General features: G+C 36.4%; 1 protein-coding gene and 1 long non-coding RNA gene across 4 annotated transcripts in view; one reads left to right on the top strand and one right to left on the bottom strand.

Moving 5' to 3' along the window:
* LOC145242429 (tryptophan--tRNA ligase, cytoplasmic-like) overlaps positions 1-23933 on the top strand; it is a 276721-nt gene that overhangs the window by 180688 nt on the left and 72100 nt on the right. The gene's annotated exons all lie outside the window — the stretch shown is intronic.
* Positions 14772-17702, bottom strand: LOC145242425 (uncharacterized). The gene is made up of 2 exons (XR_013862729.1): positions 17455-17702; positions 14772-15223 (listed from the first exon to the last, which is right to left on the bottom strand). It is a non-coding gene; the product is annotated as an uncharacterized LOC145242425 (long non-coding RNA).

Consider the following 23933-nt stretch of genomic DNA (forward strand, 5'->3'; position numbering starts at 1 on the left):
CTCTTTATCTTCTCTCTCTCTCTCACCCTGTTTCTCTTCTCTCTATATTAGCACTTATCAAGGCCAATAGGCAACTCGAGCATCAACTCGACGATGAGAGTTCACACGTGCACAGTATTCAAATTTGGGAAAGAGGATGGAACAACTTTCTCTTCTGCCTCTCTCTCACACTCTTTATCTTCTCTCTCTCTCTCTCACCCTGTTTCTCTTCTCTCTATATTAGCACTTATCAAGGCCAATGGGCAACTCGAGCATCAACTCGACGATGAGAGTTCAAACGTGCACAGTATTCAACTTTGGGAAAGCGGATGAAACAACTTTCTCTTCTGCCTCTCTCTCACACCCTTTATCTTCTCTCTCTCTCACCCTGTTTCTCTTCTCTCTATATTAGCACTTATCAAGGCCAATAGGCAACTCGAGCATCAACTCGACGATGAGAGTTACAACGTGCACAGTATTCAAATTTGGGAAAGCGGATGGAACAACTTTCTCTTCTGCCTCTCTCTCACACCCTTTATCTTCTCTCTCTCTCACCCTGTTTCTCTTCTCTCTATATTAGCACTTATCAAGGCCAATAGGCAACTCGAGCATCAACTCGACGATGAGAGTTCAAACGTGCACAGTATACAAATTTGGGAAAGAGGATGGAACAACTTTCTCTTCTGCCTCTCTCTCACACCCTTTATCTTCTCTCTCTCTCACCCTGTTTCTCTTCTGTCTATATTAGCAATTATCAAGGCCAATATGCAACTTGAGGATCAACTCGACGATGAGAGTTCAAACGTGCACAGTATTCAAATTTGGGAAAGAGGATGGAACAACTTTCTCTACTGCCTCTCTCTCACACTCTTTATCTTCTCTCTCTCTGTCACCCTGTTTCTCTTCTCTCTATATTAGCACTTATCAAGGCCAATAGGCAACTAGAGGATCAACTCGACGATGAGAGTTCAAACGTGCACAGTATCTAAATTTGGGAAAGAGGATGGAACAACTTTCTCTTCTGCCTCTCTCTCACACTCTTTATCTTCTCTCTCTCTCACCCTGTTTCTCTTCTGTCTATATTAGCACTTATCAAGGCCAATAGGCAACTCGAGCATCAACTCGACCATGAGAGTTCAAACGTGCACAGTATTCAAATTTGGGAAAGAGGATGGAACAACTTTCTCTTCTGCCTCTCTCTCACACTCTTTATCTTCTTTCTCTCTCTCACCCTGTTTCTCTTCTCTCTATATTAGCACTTATCAAGGCCAATAGGCAACTCGAGCATCAACTCGACGATGAGAGTTCACACGTGCACAGTATCTAAATTTGGGAAAGAGGATGGAACAACTTTCTCTTCTGCCTCTCTCTCACACTCTTTATCTTCTCTCTCTCTCACCCTGTTTCTCTTCTGTCTATATTAGCACTTATCAAGGCCAATAGGCAACTCGAGCATCAACTCGACGATGAGAGTTCAAACGTGCACAGTATTCAAATTTGGGAAAGAGGATGGAACAACTTTCTCTTCTGCCTCTCTCTCACCCTGTTTCTCTTCTCTCTATATTAGCACTTATCAAGGCCAATAGGCAACTCGAGCATCAACTCGACCATGAGAGTTCAAACGTGCACAGTATTCAAATTTGGGAAAGAGGATGGAACAACTTTCTCTTCTGCCTCTCTCTAACACTCTTTATCTTCTCTCTCTCTCTCACCCTGTTTCTCTTCTCTCTATATTAGCACTTATCAAGGCCAATAGGCAACTCGAGCATCAACTCGACGATGAGAGTTCACACGTGCACAGTATTCAAATTTGGGAAAGAGGATGGAACAACTTTCTCTTCTGCCTCTCTCTCACACTCTTTATCTTCTCTCTCTCACCCTGTTTCTCTTCTCTCTATATTAGCACTTATCAAGGCCAATAGGCAACTCGAGCATCAACTCGACGATGAGAGTTCAAACGTGCACAGTATTCAAATTTGGGAAAGAGGATGGAACAACTTTCTCTTCTGCCTCTCTCTCACATTATTTATCTTCTCTCTCTCTCTCTCTCTCTCACCCTGTTTCTCTTCTCTCTATATTAGCACTTATCAAGGCCAATAGGCAACTCGAGCATCAACTCGACCATGAGAGTTCAAACGTGCACAGTATTCAAATTTGGGAAAGAGTATGGAACAACTTTCTCTTCTGCCTCTCTCTCACACTCTTTATCTTCTCTCTCTCTCTCTCACCCTGTTTCTCTTCTCTCTATATTAGCACTTATCAAGGCCAATAGGCAACTCGAGCATCAACTCGACGATGAGAGTTCAAACGTGCACAGTATTCAAATTTGGGAAAGAGGATGGAACAACTTTCTCTTCTGCCTCTCTCTCACACTCTTTATCTTCTCTCTCTCTCTGTCACCCTGTTTCTCTTCTCTCTATATTAGCACTTATCAAGGCCAATAGGCAACTCGAGCATCAACTCGACGATGAGAGTTCAAACGTGCACAGTATTCAAATTTGGGAAAGAGGATGGAACAACTTTCTCTTCTGCCTCTCTCTCACACTCTTTATCTTCTCTCTCTCTCTCACCCTGTTTCTCTTCTCTCTATATTAGCACTTATCAAGGCCAATAGGCAACTCGAGCATCAACTCGACGATGAGAGTTCACACGTGCACAGTATTCAAATTTGGGAAAGAGGATGGAACAACTTTCTCTTCTGCCTCTCTCTCACACTCTTTATCTTCTCTCTCTCTCACCCTGTTTCTCTTCTCTCTATATTAGCACTTATCAAGGCCAATAGGCAACTCGAGCATCAACTCGACCATGAGAGTTCAAACGTGCACAGTATTCAAATTTGGGAAAGAGGATGGAACAACTTTCTCTTGTGCCTCTCTCTCACACTCTTTATCTTCTCTCTCTCTCTCTCACCCTGTTTCTCTTCTCTCTATATTAGCACTTATCAAGGCCAATAGGCAACTCGAGCATCAACTCGACCATGAGAGTTCAAACGTGCACAGTATTCAAATTTGGGAAAGAGGATGGAACAACTTTCTCTTCTGCCTCTCTCTCACACTCTTTATCTTCTTTCTCTCTCTCACCCTGTTTCTCTTCTCTCTATATAAGCACTTATCAAGGCCAATAGGCAACTCGAGCATCAACTCGACGATGAGAGTTCACACGTGCACAGTATTCAAATTTGGGAAAGCGGATGGAACAACTTTCTCTTCTGCCTCTCTCTCACACTCTTTATCTTCTCTCTCTCTCACCCTGTTTCTCTTCTCTCTATATTAGCACTTAACAAGGCCAATAGGCAACTCGAGCATCAACTCGACGATGAGAGTTCAAACGTGTACAGTATTCAAATTTGGGAAAGAGGATGGAACAACTTTCTCTACTGCCTCTCTCTCACACTATTTATCTTCTCTCTCTCTCTCTCTCACCCTGTTTCTCTTCTGTCTATATTAGCAATTATCAAGGCCAATATGCAACTTGAGGATCAACTCGACGATGAGAGTTCAAACGTGCACAGTATTCAAATTTGGGAAAGAGGATGGAACAACTTTCTCTACTGCCTCTCTCTCACACTCTTTATCTTCTCTCTCTCTGTCACCCTGTTTCTCTTCTCTCTATATTAGCACTTATCAAGGCCAATAGGCAACTAGAGGATCAACTCGACGATGAGAGTTCAAACGTGCACAGTATTCAAATTTGGGAAAGAGGATGTAACAACTTTCTCTTCTGCCTCTCTCTCACACTCTTTATCTTCTCTCTCTCTCACCCTGTTTCTCTTCTGTCTATATTAGCACTTATCAAGGCCAATAGGCAACTCGAGCATCAACTCGACGATGAGAGTTCAAACGTGCACAGTATTCAAATTTGGGAAAGAGGATGGAACAACTTTCTCTTCTGCCTCTCTCTCACCCTGTTTCTCTTCTCTCTATATTAGCACTTATCAAGGCCAATAGGCAACTCGAGCATCAACTCGACCATGAGAGTTCAAACGTGCACAGTATTCAAATTTGGGAAAGAGGATGGAACAACTTTCTCTTCTGCCTCTCTCTAACACTCTTTATCTTCTCTCTCTCTCTCACCCTGTTTCTCTTCTCTCTATATTAGCACTTATCAAGGCCAATAGGCAACTCGAGCATCAACTCGACGATGAGAGTTCACACGTGCACAGTATTCAAATTTGGGAAAGAGGATGGAACAACTTTCTCTTCTGCCTCTCTCTCACACTCTTTATCTTCTCTCTCTCACCCTGTTTCTCTTCTCTCTATATTAGCACTTATCAAGGCCAATAGGCAACTCGAGCATCAACTCGACGATGAGAGTTCAAACGTGCACAGTATTCAAATTTGGGAAAGAGGATGGAACAACTTTCTCTTCTGCCTCTCTCTCACATTATTTATCTTCTCTCTCTCTCTCTCTCTCTCACCCTGTTTCTCTTCTCTCTATATTAGCACTTATCAAGGCCAATAGGCAACTCGAGCATCAACTCGACCATGAGAGTTCAAACGTGCACAGTATTCAAATTTGGGAAAGAGTATGGAACAACTTTCTCTTCTGCCTCTCTCTCACACTCTTTATCTTCTCTCTCTCTCTCTCACCCTGTTTCTCTTCTCTCTATATTAGCACTTATCAAGGCCAATAGGCAACTCGAGCATCAACTCGACGATGAGAGTTCAAACGTGCACAGTATTCAAATTTGGGAAAGAGGATGGAACAACTTTCTCTTCTGCCTCTCTCTCACACTCTTTATCTTCTCTCTCTCTCTGTCACCCTGTTTCTCTTCTCTCTATATTAGCACTTATCAAGGCCAATAGGCAACTCGAGCATCAACTCGACGATGAGAGTTCAAACGTGCACAGTATTCAAATTTGGGAAAGAGGATGGAACAACTTTCTCTTCTGCCTCTCTCTCACACTCTTTATCTTCTCTCTCTCTCTCACCCTGTTTCTCTTCTCTCTATATTAGCACTTATCAAGGCCAATAGGCAACTCGAGCATCAACTCGACGATGAGAGTTCACACGTGCACTGTATTCAAATTTGGGAAAGAGGATGGAACAACTTTCTCTTCTGCCTCTCTCTCACACTCTTTATCTTCTCTCTCTCTCACCCTGTTTCTCTTCTCTCTATATTAGCACTTATCAAGGCCAATAGGCAACTCGAGCATCAACTCGACCATGAGAGTTCAAACGTGCACAGTATTCAAATTTGGGAAAGAGGATGGAACAACTTTCTCTTGTGCCTCTCTCTCACACTCTTTATCTTCTCTCTCTCTCTCTCACCCTGTTTCTCTTCTCTCTATATTAGCACTTATCAAGGCCAATAGGAAACTCGAGCATCAACTCGACCATGAGAGTTCAAACGTGCACAGTATTCAAATTTGGGAAAGAGGATGGAACAACTTTCTCTTCTGCCTCTCTCTCACACTCTTTATCTTCTTTCTCTCTCTCACCCTGTTTCTCTTCTCTCTATATTAGCACTTATCAAGGCCAATAGGCAACTCGAGCATCAACTCGACGATGAGAGTTCACACGTGCACAGTATTCAAATTTGGGAAAGCGGATGGAACAACTTTCTCTTCTGCCTCTCTCTCACACTCTTTATCTTCTCTCTCTCTCACCCTGTTTCTCTTCTCTCTATATTAGCACTTAACAAGGCCAATAGGCAACTCGAGCATCAACTCGACGATGAGAGTTCAAACGTGTACAGTATTCAAATTTGGGAAAGAGGATGGAACAACTTTCTCTACTGCCTCTCTCTCACACTATTTATCTTCTCTCTCTCTCTCTCTCACCCTGTTTCTCTTCTGTCTATATTAGCAATTATCAAGGCCAATATGCAACTTGAGGATCAACTCGACGATGAGAGTTCAAACGTGCACAGTATTCAAATTTGGGAAAGAGGATGGAACAACTTTCTCTACTGCCTCTCTCTCACACTCTTTATCTTCTCTCTCTCTGTCACCCTGTTTCTCTTCTCTCTATATTAGCACTTATCAAGGCCAATAGGCAACTAGAGGATCAACTCGACGATGAGAGTTCAAACGTGCACAGTATCTAAATTTGGGAAAGAGGATGGAACAACTTTCTCTTCTGCCTCTCTCTCACACTCTTTATCTTCTCTCTCTCTCTCACCCTGAAAGATTCCTCTCCCCTAAGAATAAAACATATGTTCAATATCTGCTTTTGTTTTTTCATTGTTTATACGGTCCCGAGCAACGCCGGGTAGCCCTGCTAGTCTATATATATAAATCCCAAACGTCTGTGTGTGTGTATGTTTGTATGTAACGCTCAAACTTTTGACAGACACAACCAAAGTTGACAAATTTGGTATCAGATTGAACCTTGATCACCCGGATGACAAATATCGAAATTTCACGTCAAACGGACCACTAGAAGTGGGTCAACGTATCAGTTATCTTCAAGGGGGGCCCCAAAAAACCTGTCATTTTAATGGTTTTTATTACGTAATTCTGGAATGATCCAATGTTATTTATACGTATAAGAAAAACGCTTAGTCATGTCACGTGACGTGACGTCAACATCCAGTAATGGCGACCAATTGTAAATAACAACTTTTTTACCGATAGCTTTGCAATTTCTCTTCTCCTTCGTTATATATATTATTAAACTTCATGAAAATGTTTCCATCGTGATTAACTGGTTAAAAATAGTATTTATACAAGAGTTTTAACGAAAAATGTCAGGAAAAAATGTACAGGAATAAAAAAATTCAGCTTTAAAAATATTCGTCGATAAAAAAAACGATCGTTATATTTATGCTAGAAAATAAGTAGCCATTTTCTATATTACCATGTGACCTCATACCTCTTAAACTGGAAGGGGGGAGGAGAAGAGGCCGCTTCAAAACCAACACCGTCTTTCTCTTTTCTCTCTCTTTCTCTCACCCACTTACTCTTCTCTCTCTCTCTCACCCTCTTTCTCTTGACCTCCTACCACTGTTAAACTGTGGGGGGGGGAAGAGGCAGCTTCAAAACCAACACCCTCTTTCTCTTTTCCCTCTCTCTCTCTCACCCACTTACTCTTCTCTCTCTCTCTCACCCTCTTTCTCTTGACCTCCTACCACTGTTAAACTGTGGGGGGAGGGAAGAGGCAGCTTCAAAACCAACACCCTCTTTCTCTTTTCTCTCTCTCTCTCTCTCACCCACTTACTCTTCTCTCTCTCTCATCCTCTTTCTCTTGACTTCCTACCACTGTTAAACTGGGGGGGGGGAAGAGGCAGCTTGAAAACCAACAAAAACAGTGCACAGTTTCCCAAGCATTATCTCCTATTAAAAAAAAAGATGCACACTTTATATTTATATAGTGATGTGGGGGGGAGGAAAGAGATTAGAACCGCTTTTGTGGGGGGAAGGGGGGGGGGAATAAGCCAACTGCACAGTTTCCCAAGCATTACCTCCTATTAAAAGAGGTAGCACACTTTATATTTACTTAGTGGGGTGGGGGGGGGCGAGATTAGAACCGCTTTTGTGGGGGGAAGGGGGGGGGAAGAAGCCGTGGGGGGGACGAGATTAGAACCGCTTTTGTGGGGGGAAGGGGGGGAAGAAGCCAAGTGCACAGTTTCCCAAGCATTATCTCCTATTAAAAGAGGAAGCACACTTTATATTTACTTAGTGGGGTGGGGGGGGACGAGATTAGAACCGCTTTTGTGGGGGGAAAGGGGGGAAGAAGCCGTGGGGGGACGAGATTAGAACCGCTTTCGTGGGGGGAAGGGGTGGGAAGAAGCCAAGTGCACAGTTTCCCAAGCATTATCTCCTATTAAAAGAGGAAGCACACTTTATATTTACTTAGTGGGGTGTGGGGGACGAGATTAGAACCGCTTTTGTGGGGGGAAGGGGGGAAGAAGCCGAGTGCACAGTTTCCCAAGCATTACCTCCTATTAAAAAAAGATGCACACTTTATATTTACTTAGTGTATATATTTATTAAAAAATATATATTACTACTTATCAAGGCCCATAGGCCACTCGAGGATGAGTCAAATTCGGGAAAGAGGATGGAACCGCTTTAACGGGAGGATGAGTTATTCAGCGACTCCAACCTATTTTGTTATATATATATATGTATATATTTTGAAAAAAATATATATTACCACTTATCAAGGCCCATAGGACACTCGAGGATGAGAGTTTAAAAGTGCACAGTAGTCAAATTCGGGAAAGAGGATGGAACCGCTTTAACGGGAGGATGAGTTATTCAGCCACTCCAACCTATTTTGTTATATATATATATATTTTTTGTACAAACTATATTTTACCACTTATCAAGGCTCATAGGCCACTCGAGGATGAGAGTTGAAAAGTGCACAGTAGTCAAATTCGGGAAAGAGTATGGAACCGCTTTAACGGGAGGATGAGTTATTCAGCGACTCCAACCTATTTTGTTATGTATATATATATATATATATATATATATATATATATTTTGCATAAAAAATATATTACCACTTATCAAGGCCCATAGGCCACTCGAGGATGAGAGTTGAAAAGTGCACAGTAGTCAAATTCGGGAAAGAGGATGGAACCGCTTTAACAGGAGGATGAGTTATTCAGCGACTCCAACCTTTTTTGTTATATATATATATATATATATTGTACAAACTATATATTACCACTTATCAAGGCCCATAGGACACTCGAGGATGAGAGTTTAAAAGTGCACAGTAGTCAAATTCGGGAAAGAGTATGGAACCGCTTTAATGGGAGGATGATTTATTCAGTGACTCCAACCTATTTTGTTATATATATATTTATATCTATATTTATTAAAAAATATATATTACCACTTATAAAGGCCCATAGGCTACTCGAGGATGAACGTTGAAAAGTGCACAGTAGTCAAATTCGGGAAAGAGGATGGAACCGCTTTAACGGGAGGATGAGTTATTCAGCGACTCCAACCTATTTTGTTATATATATATATGTATATTTTTTGAAAAATATATATATTACAACTTATCAAGGCCCATAGGCCACTCGAGGATGAGAGTTGAAAAGTGCACAGTAGTCAAATTCGGGAAAGAGGATGGAACCGCTTTAACGGGAGGATGACTTATTCAGCGACTCCAACCTATTTTGTTATATATATATATATATATATATTTATTAAAAAATATATATTACCACTTATCAAGACCCATAGGCCACTCGAGGATGAGAGTTTAAAAGTGCACAGTAATCAAATTCGGGGAAGAGGATGGAACCGCTTTAATGGGAGGATGAGTTATTCAGCGACTCCAACCTATTTTGTTATATATATATATATATATATATTTTGTATAAAATATGTAATCCCACTTATCAAGGCCCATAGGCCACTCGAGGATGAGAGTTGAAAAGTGCACAGTAGTCAAATTCGGGAAAGAGTATGGAACCGCTTTAACGGGAGGATGAGTTATTCAGCGACTCCAACCTATTTTGTTATATATATATATATATATATATATATATATATATATATATATATATTTTGCAAAAAATATATATTACCACTTATCAAGGCCCAGAGGCCACTCGAGGATAAGAGTTGAAAAGTGCATTAGTCAATTTGACAATATAGTAATCGTTAGTAATGGAAAGTCGGGAAATTTTTTATATATATATTTATATTTTGTAATATAGGCATTACCACTTATCAAGGCCCAGAGGCCACTAGAGGATAAGGGTTGAAAAGTGCAGTAGTCAATTGGACACAATATAGTAATCGTTAGTAATGGAAATTCAGTAAATTTGTTATATTTATATTAATATTTTGTTAAATACGCATTACCACTTATCAAAGCCCACAGGCCACTCGAGGATAAGGATTGAAAAGTGCACAGTAGTAATCGGTTGTAATGGAAATGCGGGACATTTGTAATATACCCATTTTTTTGTTACTTAGGCATTACCACTTATCAAGGCCCAGAGGCCACTCGATGGTATTACCACTTATCAAGGCCCAGAGGCCACTCGAGGATAAGCGTTTAAAAGTGCAGTAGTCAATTGGAAAATATAGTAATCGTTAGTAATGGAAATTCAGTAAATTTGTTATATATATGTATATTTTGTTAAATACGCATTACCATTTATCAAGGCCCAAAGGCCCCTCGAGGATAAGGATTGAAAAGTGCACAGTAGTAATCGTTAGTAATGGAAATTCGGGAAATTTTTTATATAACTATTTTTTTGTTACTTAGGCATTACCACTTATCAAGGCCCAGAGGCCACTTGAGGATATTACCACTTATAAAGGCCCAGAGGCCACTCGAGGATAAGAGTTGAAAAGTGCAGTAGTCAATTGGACAATACAGTAATCGTTAGTAATGGAAATTCGGGAAATTTGTTATATATATATTTATATTTTGTTACATACGCATTACCACTTATCAAGGCCCAGACGCCACTCGAGGATAAGGATTGAAAATATTCAACAAATTTTTTGTCTACAGATTAGAAAATTTGTAAATAGGGTATTCAGATATATGGAATATATCTAGCATAATCTATCTATTATATCTATAAAAGTCAGATTGTGTGTATGTGTGCGTCTGTGAGGTAGCGAGAGAGAGAGAACAATTCTTAACCTATATATTCAACAAATTTTTTATCTACAGATTTTAAATTTGTTATAAAGGGTATTCAGACATCTGGAAATATATCTAGCATAATCTATCTATTATATCTACAAAAGTGAAAATGTGTGTGTGTGTGTGTGTGAGAGAGAGAGAGAGAACAATTCTTAACCTATATACTCAACAAATTTTTATCTACACACTTGAAAATGTTTATATAGGGTATTCAAACATATGGAAATATATATAGCATAATCTATCTCTTATATCTATAAAAGTGAGAATGTTTGCGTGTGTGTGTGTGTGAGGTAGCAAGAGAGAGAGAGACAGAGCGAGAGAACAATTCTCAACCTATATATTCAACAAATTTTTACTCTATAGATTTTAAAATTTGTATATAGAGTATTCAGACATATGGAAATATATCTAGCATAATCTATCTATTATGTCTATAAAAGTGAGAATGTGTCTGTGTGTAAGAGAGAGAGAGAGAGAGAGAGAGTAAGAACAATTCTCAACCTATATATTCAACAAATTTTTTATCTACAGATTTTAAAATTTGTATATATGGTATTCAGACATGGAAATATATCTAGCATAATCTATCTATTATATCTATAAAAGTGAGAATGTGTAAGAGGAAAGAGAGAGAGAGAGAGAGAGAGAGAACAATTCTCAACCTACATACTCAACAAATTTTTATCTACAGATTTGAAAATTTGTATGTAGCGTATTCAGACATATAGAAATATATCTAGCATAATCTATCTATTATATCTACAAAAGTGAAAATGTGTGTGTGTGAGAGAGAGAGAACAATTCTCAACCTATATACTCAGCAAATTTTTTATCTACACACTTAAAAATGTGTATATAGGGTATTCAGACATGGAAATATATCTAGCATAATCTATCTCTTATATCTATAAAAGTGAGAATGTGTGAGAGGAGAGAGAGAGAGAGAGAGAGAGAGAACAATTCTCAACCTACATACTCAACAAATTTTTATCTACGGATTTGAAAATTTGTATGTAGCGTATTCAGACATATAGAAATATATCTAGCATAATCTATCTATTATATCTACAAAAGTGAAAATGTGTGTGTGTGAGAGAGAGAGAACAATTCTCAACCTATATACTCAGCAAATTTTTTATCTACACACTTAAAAATGTGTATATAGGGTATTCAGACATGGAAATATATCTAGCATAATCTATCTCTTATATCTATAAAAGTGAGAATGTGTGAGAGGAGAGAGAGAGAGAGAGAGAGAGAGAGAGAGAGAACAATTCTCAACCTACATACTCAACAAATTTTTATCTACAGATTTGAAAATTTGTATGTAGCATATTCAGACATATAGAAATATATCTAGCATAATCTATTATATCTACAAAAGTGAAAATGTGTGTGTGTGTGTGAGAGAGAGAGAGAGAACAATTCTCAACCTATATACTCAACAAATTTTTTATCTACACACTTAAAAATGTGTATATAGGGTATTCAGACATATGGAAATATATCTAGCATAATCTATCTCTTATATCTATAAAAGTGAGAATGTTTGCGTGTGTGTGTGTGTGTGTGTGTGTGAGGTAGCAAGAGAGAGAGACAGAGCGAGAGAACAATTCTCAACCTATATATTCACCAAATTTTTCATCTATAGATTTTAAAATTTGTATATATGGTATTCAGACATATGGAAATATATCTAGCATAATCTATCTATTAAGTCTATAAAAGTGAGAATGTGTCTGTGTGAGAGAGAGAGAGAGAGAGTAAGATCAATTCTCAACCTATATATTTAAAAAGAATTTTTATCTACAGATTTGAAAATTTTTATATAGGGTATTCAGACATGGAAATATATCTAGCATAATCTATCTCTTATATCTATAAAAGTGAGAATGTGTGTGTGTGAGAGAGAGAGAACAATTCTCACCCTATATATTGAACAATTTTTTATCTACAGATGTGAAAATTTGTATATAGGGTATTCAGACATATGGAAATATATCTAGCATAATCTATCTATTATATCTATAAAAGTGAAAGTGTGTGTGTGTGTGTGTGAGAGAGAGAGAGAACAATTCTCAACCTATATACTCAACAAATTTTTTATCTGCAGATTTGAAAATTTGTATATAGACTATTCAGACATCTGGAAATATATCTAGCATAATCTATCTATTATATCTATAAAAGTGAGAATGTGTGTGTGTGAGAGAGAGAATGAGAGAGAACAATTCTCAACCTATATATTCAACAAATTTTTTATCTACAGATCTGAAATATCACATTTGTATAGAAGTAGAAATCTGGATACCTATTCTGATACCTAATAAAAGAAAGGACACTCTTTGGGGCGGATTTTGATGATAACATTTGATGATAACATTTGAATGTTTATTATAATTTCTAATTAGTAAATTAGAAATTATAATAAACATTCAAATGATTTAAGAATTTTACCAAAATAAAATTGCATGGTAATCACCCAATTTCTGCCACAAAATTTTGATTGGCAAAACTCATAAACATAAAATATATATTTTCTAATTTCATCTTTTTTTTTTTACATAATCTGATTTGATGTTTTCCTTAATATTCAAATCACTATATTTTGCTGCTTAATATCAAATACAGCAAATGAGTTATTTTTTATCCATCAAACAATTACATTTTCTCATTCATCCAAACTAATCACTGAACATCAATTTCATATTTTCTTCACTAAAATATTACTGTGCTTGATGTCATCAAGTGGAGCGGATCACTTTTTTTTTTCATTTGTTCACACATTTTTCCAATTTATATATATTTTGTCTAAGATTCTTAGCTTATGTCATTGCATACCAATCTGTTTATTAAAAGTTAAGGTTCACTGTAAACACATATGTTACACCAAAATAAAAATGCTTCAGATAATGTCTTGATATTCAATTCAGTTTCTCACATGACATCTTATGAAGTTAGTAGAAATGTTACAGACTTTTGAATCTCAAACACTTTCAATACTGTGCACTGATATTTTCTTTTTTGGAATATAAGCACATTCATGATTTTTTTTTTACAAACGTCAAAAAATTTCACATTGTGTAGCAATGTACTGAAACAATTATAAAAATATTTGTTTTTATTTTGGATGATGCAGGGCATCCGAAGAGAGATTTTTTTAACAAAATGAAAGTATAATTTTTAGCAATAGGTATCTAGGAAAAGGCCACTACATATGTTATAAATTCCAAATTTCCACAACCTGGCAAATACTGGTACACGCTAGCAAATTTAGATTTGTAATTACAGAATATGATTCTAATTTTTTCCTTTGCTCTTTATTCTAACACTACACTAAGTTTACTGTTTCATTTCGCTACAGTTGATATTGTGTAGAACAATAAGAAAATCATAGTGAACAATGCATTCAACAAAATTTCACACACATTTCTAGATACCTATATCTAATAAGTTCAAAAGAAAGGACACACTTAGGGAGGTATTTTGGTGGTCAAGCCACTAAATAGAGATTAGCTGGTTTCCTGGCATAGCCCAGGATGTAATATAGATTGACTGAAATACATGTTCTAGCTGGTTTGTAGGCGTTGCCAGGGATGTAATATAGACACATTATGTTGTATATTACCTGTTCTTTTCTCCCTAAGGTAAAACAATTTCATATACATGCTGTAAATTACCTATGCTAGGGAAAAAACATGAACAATACCAGTCCTAGGGTAGATAAAACAAATAATACATAGAGATGAAAGATTCCTCTCCCCTAAGAATAAAACATATATTCAATATCTGCTTTTGTTTTTTCATTGTTTATACGGTCCCGAGCAACGCCGGGTAGCCCTGCTAGTCTAATATATAAAAGGCAAATTGTGTGTGTGTGTATGTTTGGATGTCTGCTAAAAACTTTTGACAGACACAACAAACATTAACAAACTTTGTATTATATGAAAGCCCTATCCTTCGGATGACAAATATCGAAAAATTAGCCCAAAAGGACCATCAGAAGTGGGTCAGCTGATCGATTTTCTGCAGGACCCCCCCATCCCCCAAAAGTGACATTTTTTTCGTTTTTCCAGTGTATTTAAGTAGTAATAATGGATTGATCTAATGATATTTATACGTAATTAGAAAAATGCTTAGTCATGTCACGTGACGTGACGTCACCAATCAGTAATAGCGATGTCTGTAAATAAACAATTCTTATCGATAAATTTGCGAGAATAATTCAATGTCAGTATATATAATCTTACACGTTATGAAAATGTTTCCAACGTGATTAACTGGTTAAAAATAGTAATTATACGAGAGTATAACGAAAAATGTCAAGAAAAAATGATAAGGGATAAAAAAAAAATTCAACTTAAAAATATTCACCGATAAAAAAAAAAAAACGATTGTTATATTTAAGCTAAAAAATAAACAGCCATTTTCTTTTTTGTATTATTACCACGTGACCTCCTACCTCTGTTAAACTGGAGGGGGGGAAGAGGCCGCTTGGAAACCAACAAAAACGGTAATTTTCTTTTTTATATTAGTAATACTACGACCTAATTCTATTGAGGGGGAGGATGAGTTAATCAGCGACTACAACCTATTTTAATATAATACGAAATGAGAGTTAATGGATTAGGTGAAACCCGCTTTAATTCAAAGAACAGATACTACACTTTGATCTTAATTTTATTTTTATTTCGGACTACTAGTCTCATCTTTATTAGTTGTTGTTTGTTTTGTTTTTATTAGTTCACAACGTTTCGGCCAACTTCCTCTGGCCTTCGTCAGGTGGTAACCGCGACGGATAGGAACTTCGAATCTCCTAACTGCATTCTCAGCCATCACTGCCATCCGTAGTTGTCGTCGTCTCACCACATTTTTGACCAATTACCTCTGGCACGCTTTGGGTGGGATTGAAACCGCTATCTTCAGACAATGTTCATCTGGAACCGTAGAGATTCAACGTCTCTATCAACTGCGCCACGGGCCCCGAAGGGCGATCAAGGTTGGATTCTTTGATCTTATAAATCCACATTTATTCATTATCTGATCTTCCATAGTCGGGTCCGTACCGATTGGTATATATATATATTATTCCTTAATTGGAATGTTTTTTATTTAGAGATGAGCATTTTTATGTTAATTTTATTTTTATTTCGGACTACTAGTCTCATCTTTATTAGTTGTTGTTTGTTTTGTTTTTATTAGTTCACAACGTTTCGGCCAACTTCCTCTGGCCTTCGTCAGGTGGTAACCGCGACGGATAGGAACTTCGAATCTCCTAACTGCATTCTCAGCCATCACTGCCATCCGTAGTTGTCGTCGTCTCACCACATTTTTGACCAATTACCTCTGGCACGCTTTGGGTGGGATTGAAACCGCTATCTTCAGACAATGTTCATCTGGAACCGTAGAGATTCAACGTCTCTATCAACTGCGCCACGGGCCCCGAAGGGCGATCAAGGTTGGATTCTTTGATCTTATAAATCCACATTTATTCATTATCTGATCTTCCATAGTCGGGTCCGTACCGATTGGTATATATATATATTATTCCTTAATTGGAATGTTTTTTATTTAGAGATGAGCATTTTTATGTTAATTTTATTTTTATTTCGGACTACTAGTCTCATCTTTATTAGTTGTTGTTTGTTTTGTTTTTATTAGTTCACAACGTTTCGGCCAACTTCCTCTGGCCTTCGTCAGGTGGTAACCGCGACGGATAGGAACTTCGAATCTCCTAACTGCATTCTCAGCCATCACTGCCATCCGTAGTTGTCGTCGTCTCACCACATTTTTGACCAATTACCTCTGGCACGCTTTGGGTGGGATTGAAACCGCTATCTTCAGACAATGTTCATCTGGAACCGTAGAGATTCAACGTCTCTATCAACTGCGCCACGGGCCCCGAAGGGCGATCAAGGTTGGATTCTTTGATCTTATAAATCCACATTTATTCATTATCTGATCTTCCATAGTCGGGTCCGTACCGATTGGTATATATATATATTATTCCTTAATTGGAATGTTTTTTATTTAGAGATGAGCATTTTTATGTTAATTTTATTTTTATTTCGGACTACTAGTCTCATCTTTATTAGTTGTTGTTTGTTTTGTTTTTATTAGTTCACAACGTTTCGGCCAACTTCCTCTGGCCTTCGTCAGGTGGTAACCGCGACGGATAGGAACTTCGAATCTCCTAACTGCATTCTCAGCCATCACTGCCATCCGTAGTTGTCGTCGTCTCACCACATTTTTGACCAATTACCTCTGGCACGCTTTGGGTGGGATTGAAACCGCTATCTTCAGACAATGTTCATCTGGAACCGTAGAGATTCAACGTCTCTATCAACTGCGCCACGGGCCCCGAAGGGCGATCAAGGTTGGATTCTTTGATCTTATAAATCCACATTTATTCATTATCTGATCTTCCATAGTCGGGTCCGTACCGATTGGTATATATATATATTATTCCTTAATTGGAATGTTTTTTATTTAGAGATGAGCATTTTTATGTTAATTTTATTTTTATTTCGGACTACTAGTCTCATCTTTATTAGTTGTTGTTTGTTTTGTTTTTATTAGTTCACAACGTTTCGGCCAACTTCCTCTGGCCTTCGTCAGGTGGTAACCGCGACGGATAGGAACTTCGAATCTCCTAACTGCATTCTCAGCCATCACTGCCATCCGTAGTTGTCGTCGTCTCACCACATTTTTGACCAATTACCTCTGGCACGCTTTGAAGGCCAGAGGAAGTTGGCCGAAACGTTGTGAACTAATAAAAACAAAACAAACAACAACTAATAAAGATGAGACTAGTAGTCCGAAATAAAAATAAAATTAACATAAAAATGCTCATCTCTAAATAAAAAACATTCCAATTAAGGAATAATATATATATACACTTTGATCTTATTTATATATTTTATTTTCCGCAAAAGTACATACATATTTCCATAAAAAGTGAATTTTATAAAAAAAAAAAAGACCAAGTAAAAAAAAAAAAATGCGTATCATATATTTTTGAGGGAGGTGAGAGGCATATTATGAGTTAGTGGGAGGAGGGGGCGAAAGATGAAACCGCTTTATTTCTGAGAACAGATACTACACTTTGATCTTAGCCAACAGACCAAGTAAAAAAAAAAAGATGCGTATTGGACAGAATTGGTGCATATGTAGGAGGAAATTACCCAGCGTCGCCCGTAATAGTATGAAATAGCACGAGCATGACATATATACTAGCTGATTACTCTGCATGGCCTGGGATTGGAAGAACACTCGGCGACGCCATGGATTGGAAAAAATTGGTTGATATATGTACTAGCCAAATGCCCAGCGTCACCCGGGATGGATTACATAGGTTGGTATCTGTACTAGGAAAATACTTGGCATAGCCCAGGATTGGGCAAAGTAGGTTTATATGCACGAGCAGAACAACCGGCGTCGCCCGGGATTGTATGACATAGGTGGATGTGTACTAGCAGAATACCAAGTGTCGCCTGGGATTGTATGATATAGGTGAAGTATAGGTCAGATCCGACAATTTTGAAGGTGCTTGTGCAATATAGGTCCGATTTGACAATTTTGAAGGTGCTTGTGGATTATCGGTCCCATTTGACAATTTTGAAGGTGCTTGTGCAGTATAGGTCCGATTTGAAAAATTTAGATGGTGCTTGTGCAGTATAGGTCAAATTTGAAAAATTTTGAAGGTGCTTGCGCAGTATATATGTTACAATATGCAAGTGACCTCCATTGGATGTAGCTTCATTGTCGAATTCCATTATATTAATATGCAATCATTGTTATCATATGCAAGTGACCTCCCTTGAGTGTAGCTTCATATCTGTACTAGCAAAATACCCGGCATAGCCCAGGATTGTATGAAGTAGGTGTATATGCACTAGCAGAACAACCGGCGTCGCCCGGGATTGTATGACATAGGTGGATGTGTACTAGCAGAATACCTAGTGTCGCCTGGGATTGTATGATATAGGTGAAGTATAGGTCCGATTCAACAATTTTGAAAATGCTTGTGCAGTATAGGTCCGATTTGAAAATATTTGATGGTGCTTGTGCCTTATAGGGCCGATTTGACAATTTTGAAGGTGCTTGTGGATTATAGGCCGATTTGACAATTTTGAAGGTGCTTGTGCAGTATAGGTCCCATTTGACAATTTTGAAGGTGCTTGTGAAGTATAGGTCTGATTTCAAAAATTTAGACGGTGCTTGTGCAGTATAGGTCCAATTTGAAAAATTTAGAAGGTGCTTGTGCAGTATATGTCCGATGTGAAAAATTTAGAAGGTGCTTGCGCAGTATATATGTTACAATATGCAAGTGACCTCCCTTGGATGTAGCTTTATTATCAGATTCCATTAGATTAATATACAATCATTGTTATACTATGCAAGTGACCTCCCTTGGATGTAGCTTCATTGTCGAATTCCATTATATTAATATACAATCATTGTTATAATATGCAAGTGGCCTCCCTTGAGTGCAGCTTCATATCTGTACTTGCAAAATACCCGGCATAGCTCAGGATTGGATAAGGTACGTGTATATGCACTAGCAGAACAATCGGTGTCGCCCAGGATTGTATGAGATAGGTGGATGTGTACTAGCAGAATACCAAGTGTCGCCTTTGATTGTATGATATAGTTGAAGTATAGGTGGGATTCGATAATTTTGAAGGTACTTGTGCAGTATAGGTCCGATTTGAAAAATTTTGATGGTGCTTGTGCATTATAGGTCCGATTTGACAATTTTGAAGGTGCTTGTGGATTATAGGTCCCATTTGACAATTTTGAAGGTGCTTGTGCAGTATAGGTCCGATTTGAAAAATTTAGGTGTTTGCGCAATATATATGTTACAATATACAAGTGACCTCCCTTGGATGTTGCTTCATTGTCGAATTCCATTAGATTAATATTCAATTATTGTTATAATATGTAAGTGACCTCCTTTGAGTGTAGCTTCATATCTATACTAGCAATATAGCATTCATTTTGATTAATATACAATCATTGTTATAATGTGTAAGTGACCCCCTTGGATGTAGCTTCATTGTTGAATACCATTAGGTTAATATGCAATCAATGTAATATTATGCAAGTGACCTCCCTTGAATGTAGCTTTGTTGTCGAATACCATTAGAATAATATACAATCATTGTTACAGTATGCAAGTTACCTCCCTTGGATGTAGCTTCATTGCCGAATGCCTTTAGAATAATATACAATCATTGTTATAATATGTGAGTGACCTCCCTTGGGTGTAGCTTCGTTGTCTAATACCATTAGATTAATACCTAATCATGTTTATAACATGCGAGTGACCTCCCTTTGGTTGAACTTCACTGTTGACTACCATTAGATTACGCAAGTGGCCTCCATTGGCTGTAGTTTCATTTTCGAATACAATTAGATTAATATACAATCATTGTTATAATATGCAAGTGACCTCCCTTGGATGTAGCCTCATTGTCGAATACCATTAGATTAATATGCAATCAATGTAATATTATGCCAGTGAACGCTCTAGGATATGGCTTCATAGCTGGATATTTGTACTAGCATAATACCCAGCGTTGCCGGGGATTGTATAAGAAAGGTGGATATATGTACTAGCAAAATACCTGACGTTGCTGGGGATTGGATGACATGGGTGGGATGTTTCCTAGGAGAATTCCTGGGATCGGATCAGATGGGTGGATATTTGTGCTAACAGAATACCCTATATAGGAAGATGGTGTGATTATGTCGTAAAATCATGAAAAATTATTGTCCAGCCAGATATAGTCTTAAAGTTAATATTTTATTAAGAGGGGGTCGATTATGTGGGTTACATCATTAAAAATCAATGTAGAAATTAGTAACATATCCAAGAAAAGTGAAAAAGTATGAAATGTGAGTTATGTGATTGGTGTGTTTGTAATTAAATTACCAGCACAGACAATGTCTCAAATGTATTAATTTAGTAAGAGGAAGGGTATTATGTGGGTTAACTCATGAAACATGATTGTTGAAATTAATAACATATCCAAGAATTATGAAAAATTATGAAATGTTAGTTATTTGATGTGCATATTTGTAATGAAATAGACACCCTAGACAATGTCGCATGGTTGTTATTTTAGTAAGAGAGGGGTGATTATGCATGTTAAATCATCGAAAATGATTGTCGAAATTAGTAACATATCCAAGAATTATGAAAAATGATAGAATGTGAGTTATTTGATTGGTGTGTTTATCATGAAATAACCAGTATCAATGTTTCAAAGTTTTTATTTTAGCAAGAGAAGAGGGCATTATGTGGGTTAAATCATGAAAAACGAATAGAAAAATATACAATTATTGTCACAATATGCAAGTGACCTCCCTTGGGTTTAGCTTCATTGTCGAATTCCATTAGATTAATATACAATTGTTGTTATAATATGTAAGTGACCTCCCTTGGGTGTTGCTTCATTGTCAAATACCATTAGATTAATATGAAATCATTGTTATATTATATAAGTGACCCTCCTTGGGTGTAGCTTCATTGTCGAATACCATTAGAATAATATACAATCATTGTTATAATATTTAAGTGATGTCCCTTTTATGTAGCTTCATTGTCAAATACCATTAGAATAATATACAATCATTGTTATAATATACAAGTGATCTCACTTGGATGTAGCTTTGTTGTCGAATACCATTAGAAAAATATGCAATCATTACTATAATATGCAAGTTACCTCCCTTGGATGTAGCTTCATTGTCGAATATCATTAAATAAATATACATTATAATATGCAAGTGAGCTCCCCTGAATGTAACTTCATGATGGGGCGATTATGTCATAAAATCATGAAAAATTATTGTCCAAATAAGTAACATATCCAAGAATTATGAAAAATGATGAACTGTGAATTATTTGATTGGTATGTTTGTAATAAAATAAACAGCCCAGATATTGTCTGAAAGTTAGTATTTTAGTAATGAAAAAAAAAAACCCAGCCAGACAATGTCTCAAAGTTATTACTTTAGTAAGAGGAAGGGGATTATGTGGGTTAAATCATGAAAAAATGATTGTCGAAATTAGCAACATATCCAAGAAATATGAAAAGCGATTAAATGTAAGCTATATGTCTTTATAATGAAATAAACAACCCATATATAGTCTGAAAGTTATTATTTTAGTAAGAGTAGGGTTAATTAAGTGGGTTACATGATAAAAAATGATCGTAAAAATTAGTAACATATCCAAGAATTATTAAAAATGAGTAAATTTGAGTTATTTGTTTGGTGTGTTCTTAATAAACTAGAAAGCCAAGATGATGCATTAAAGTTATAATTTTAGTAAGAACGGGGCTATAATTAGTGTTAAATCAAGAAAAATAATTATCGAAATTAGTAAAATATCCAAGAATCATGAAAAATGATGACATGTGAGTAATTTTATTAGTATGTTCGTAATTAAATAGACAGCCCAGACAATTTCTCAAATGTATTATTTTAGTAAGAGGTGGGCGATAATGTTGTGAAACTCATGAAACATGATTGTCGAAATAAGTAACATATCCAAGAATTATGAAAAGTTATGGGATGTAAGTTATTTTATTTCTGTTTTTATAATGAAATAAACAGCCGAGAAAAAGCCTCAGAGTTATTTCTTTAGAAGGACGGGGTAAATTATGTGGGGTTAATCATGAAAAATTACTGTTGAAATTAGTAACATATCAATGAATTATGAAAAATGATAAAATGTGAGTTAATTGATTGGTGTGTTTGTAATAAAATAACTAGCCAGATAATATCTGTAAGTTATAATTTTAGTAAGAGGAAAAGGGATTATGTGGGTTAAATCATGAAAAATGTTAAATAAAATAAACCGTTTGTCAAAATTTGTAGCATATCTAAGAATTATGAAAAATGATAAAATATGAGTTATTTGATTGGTGTGTTTATATAATGAAATAAACAGCCCGAATATTGTCTGAAAGTTTTTATTTTAGTACGAGGGGGTCGATTATGCGGGTTAAATCTTAAACAATGATTGTCGAAAATAGTAACATATCATAGAATAATGAAAAATGATTAAATGTGAGTTATTTGATTGGTGTGTTCGTAATGAAATAGACAGGCTAGAAGATGTATCAAAGTTGTTATTTTTTTAAGAGGAACGGGATCATGTCGGTTAATGAGGGGGCGATTATTTGGGTTACTTTATTAAAAATAATTCTGGAAATTAGTAACATATCCAAGAATTATGAAAAATGGTAAAATGTGAGTAAATTGATAGGTGTGTTTGTAATGAAAAAAAAAACAGCCATACAATGTCTGAAAGTTATTATTTTAGTAAAAGGAGGTGGCGATAATGTGGATTAACTCTTGAAAAATTATTATCGAAATTAGTAACACGTCCAAGAATTATGAAAAATGAAGTTTTAGTTATTTGATTGGTGTGTTTATAATGAAATAAACAGTCCAGTCAATGTAGCAAATTTATCATTTTAATAAGAATTGGGCGATAATATGTGCGCGCTCATTAAATTTAATTGTCGAAATTCATAACATATCCAAGAATTATGAAAAAAAGATGAAGTGTGAGGTATTTTATTGATGTGTTTGTAATGAAATAAACAGCTGAGAAATGTCTCAAATGTATTACTTTAGTAAGAGGAGAGGGATTATGTGATTGAACTCAGAAAAAATGACGTTTGAAATTAGCAACATATCCAAAAATTATGAAAAATGATGAAATGTGAGTTATTTGATTGGTATATAATGAAGTAGACATACCAGACAATTTATGAAAGTTATTATTTTAGCAAGAGGTGGCGATTATTTGGGTTACTTCATTAAAAATAATCGTTGAAATTAGTAACATATCCAAGAATTATGAAAAATGATATAATGTGAGTTACTTTGTTGGTGGGTTTGTAATGAAATAACCAGCCATACAATGTCTAAAAGTTATTATTTTAGTGATAGAAGGGGGCGATAATGTGGATTTACTCATGAAAAATGATCGCAGAAATTAGTAACATACCATAGCCTATGTATCAATGTTTTTATTTTAGTAAGAGTGGAGGCAATAATGTAAGTTAAATCATGTGACATGGTTGTTGAAATTAGTAACATATCAAAAAATTATAAAAAATGATGAAATTTGAGTTATTTGGATGATGTGTTTGTAATGAAAAACCAACCAAGACAATGTCTTAAAGTTATTATTTTAGACAGGTGAGCGATAATGTGGATTAAATTGTCGAAATGTGTAACAATCCAAGAATTATGGGATTCAACAAGATACGTCAACATATATACTTACAGATTACCAGGAGTCACTATGGATTCAATGAGATACATGCAAATGTATGCAAGCAGAATACATT

The sequence above is a fragment of the Euprymna scolopes genome, chromosome 21, assembly GCF_053919585.1.
Source record: "Euprymna scolopes isolate OS-2025 chromosome 21, ASM5391958v1, whole genome shotgun sequence".
NCBI lineage: Eukaryota > Metazoa > Mollusca > Cephalopoda > Sepiida > Sepiolidae > Euprymna > Euprymna scolopes.